Source organism: Bison bison, unplaced genomic scaffold (assembly GCF_000754665.1).
Source record: "Bison bison bison isolate TAMUID 2011002044 unplaced genomic scaffold, Bison_UMD1.0 scf7180017864181, whole genome shotgun sequence".
NCBI lineage: Eukaryota > Metazoa > Chordata > Mammalia > Artiodactyla > Bovidae > Bison > Bison bison.
The window spans coordinates 8,083,119-8,085,635 of record NW_011494753.1 but is presented as its reverse complement, the minus strand read 5'-3'; the positions used below and the strand labels follow the sequence as shown (position 1 = coordinate 8,085,635).

The window sequence follows — 2,517 nt, the reverse complement described above, 5'->3', positions numbered from 1 at the left end:
GCGCCCCAACCCAGACCATGCCTCGGGAGGCCGGGAGCGTGAAGCCGGCCCGAGGGAGTCACGGCCGGGAGCCTAGGGACAATTCCTGAGCCGACGAGGCCCAGACTCGAACTCAGGACTCACCAGGCCGAGGTGACGATTCCACGCGCAGCCTCCACCACCGCCGGGCCGACCAATCAGCTGCCGTGAGAGAGCCAGCCCCGCCCCCTTGGCCGCCGCCGGGCCCACCCACCTCGCGCTGGTAGTTTCCGGCTCCTCTCGCCGTTGAGAACTCTGGGAGTTACTCGGGGATTCGGTCACAGGTTTGCGGTTACTTCCGTCCTCAACGGCCGGGTATTTTCCAGTCCGCTCGGATTTGGGGTCCGCCTTCTCCTCCTGTGTTGTGACCCGCCTGCAAGGTGACTTGGCTGGGCCGAGGCCTCACTCCCTGGCACAAGCTGCTCCAGGTTTCTTCGGCTAACAACAGGAACTCCGATCTCGTGCCCGGGCATTCAAGTTCCTCCAGCGCCTGCGTCCTGTCGCCTCCCCCAGATCCGCACAGTCCTTAAGGGTCCAGCTGCAGTCCGCTTCCACTCCCGTGCCCGTGCTTATACGGGCAATGCAAGTTGCCCTGAATGACTGCTCCTCCTCACCCGCCCGCGGATCCCTAAGTCTCAGTCGTCCCCTCCCCATTTCAGTTCAAGGTTTCCTTAGAACACTGGAAACCTTGATTACAGCCCGTTAGTCGGCTGTGAGCTTGGCAATGGTAGGGACCTGGTTTGATTTCTGCCTCCGGCAAACGGCAAGGTACTGGTGAAGGAATGATTGAATTGGTGCTAAGGGTAGAGGGAAGCAGCTGAGGTTTAGGAAGTTAATCAAACTAGACAGCGGCCTTTGTAAACTAGGACCGTAGAGATGCAAAATAGAAATGTGAATAGCCATTTATTGAATACTTACGTTGAAGTGGATACCGAGTTTCACACGCCCTATCTTATTTAAACTTAAAATAATACAAGGAAGTAGAGACTGAAGCGAGAGAGGTTGAGTAACGGTGGAAGTCACACAGCTTTTGAGCCAAATAGTTAAGTTTGCGGCATGGTTGTCTCACAAGGAAGTTGATTATTACTATACTACAGAAACAGTGTTGGCACGTTTTGAGTCCAAGGAATGCCAAGGTCTGGATGTGTTGCATATTTTATATACACGATTCCATCCATTTGGAGGTCAGATTGATGGAAGGGTAGAGGGGTCCCGGAAGACCAATTAAAAAAAAAATTTTAGAATTTATATAGGTGAGCTTTAACTTGCAATGATTAGGCTGTGCACTAGGTTATTTGATGCATTGGCAGATAAAAGCTGATTTATGAGACCGACTTTGACACCAGGATATTAAGTATTTTGTGTCTTAGAACCACAATTCTCTACCCACCACCACGGAGGTCACAGAAAATAAAAGCCCTATACATTGGAGGAAAATAGACTGACATGGACAAACTCATGCACTGAGGTCCAGGAGAACGGCTCCAGTCCATCATTCACACCAGATGAATAACTTCCCATGTCACCGAAAAAAACAAACTAAATGGCACTCAGCCCAGGAGCTCATTTGGGGCCAGTTTACCATAAGGGGAACTATGCTCTACCTGCAACAATGATACCATAACTGTAGACTCTTGCACTCCACAAGGTTGGCCACATACACCTGTATTTAATGTCTTTAAACCAATTTACTTTTTAGAAAAGCCTAGTACTTTAATTGTGCCCATCTTTGCATGACATGTTCCCTTGGTTTCTCTAATTTTCTTGAGATCTCTAGTCTTTTTCATTCCATTGTTTTCCTCCATTTCTTTGCATTGGTCACTAAGGAAGGCTTTCTTATCTCTCCTTGCTATTCTTTGGAATTCTGCATTCAAATGGGTATATCTTTCCTTTTCTCCTTTGCCTTTAACTTCTTTTTTCAGGTATTTGTAAGGCCTCCTCAGACAACCATTTTGCCTTTGCATTTCTTTTCCTTGGGGATGGTCTTGATCACTGCCTCCTGTACAATGTCACAAACCTCTGTCCATGGTTCTTCAGGCACTCTGTCTATCAATAAAGGACAGAAATGGTGTGGACCTAACAGAAGCAGAAATATTAAGAAGAGGTGGCAAGAATACACAGAACAACTATACAAAAAAGATCTTCATGACCCAGATAACCACGATGGTGTGATCACTCACCTAGAGCCAGACATCCTGGAATTTAAAGTCAAGTGGGCCTTAGGAAGCATCACTACAAACAATGCTAGTGGAGGAGATGGAATTCCAGTTGAGCTATTTCAAATCCTGAAAGATGATGTTGCCAGCAAATTTGGAAAACAGCAGTGGCCACAGGACTGGAAAAGGTCAGTTTTCATTCCAATCCCAAAGAAAGGCAATGCCAAAGAATGCTCAAACTACCACACAGTTGCACTCATCTCACATGCTAGCAAAGTAATGCTCAAAATTCTCCAAGCCAGGCTTCAATAGTACCCGAACTGGGAACTTCCAGATGTTCAAG

At 47.6% G+C, this 2,517-nt stretch overlaps 1 protein-coding gene across 2 annotated transcripts in view; it reads right to left on the bottom strand.

The window, feature by feature from the left end:
* SNUPN (snurportin 1) overlaps positions 1–1,715 on the bottom strand; it is a 19,343-nt gene extending 17,628 nt beyond the window's left edge. The window contains exon 1 of one of the 2 annotated variants that reach the window (XM_010843318.1): positions 233–1,715. The gene's annotated coding sequence lies outside the window, so the exon portion shown is untranslated. Of the gene's footprint in view, positions 1–123; positions 208–232 lie in introns of those variants that run through there. The other variant, XM_010843317.1, reaches the window with a different exon arrangement.
* Positions 1,716–2,517: the final 802 nt, after the last annotated feature.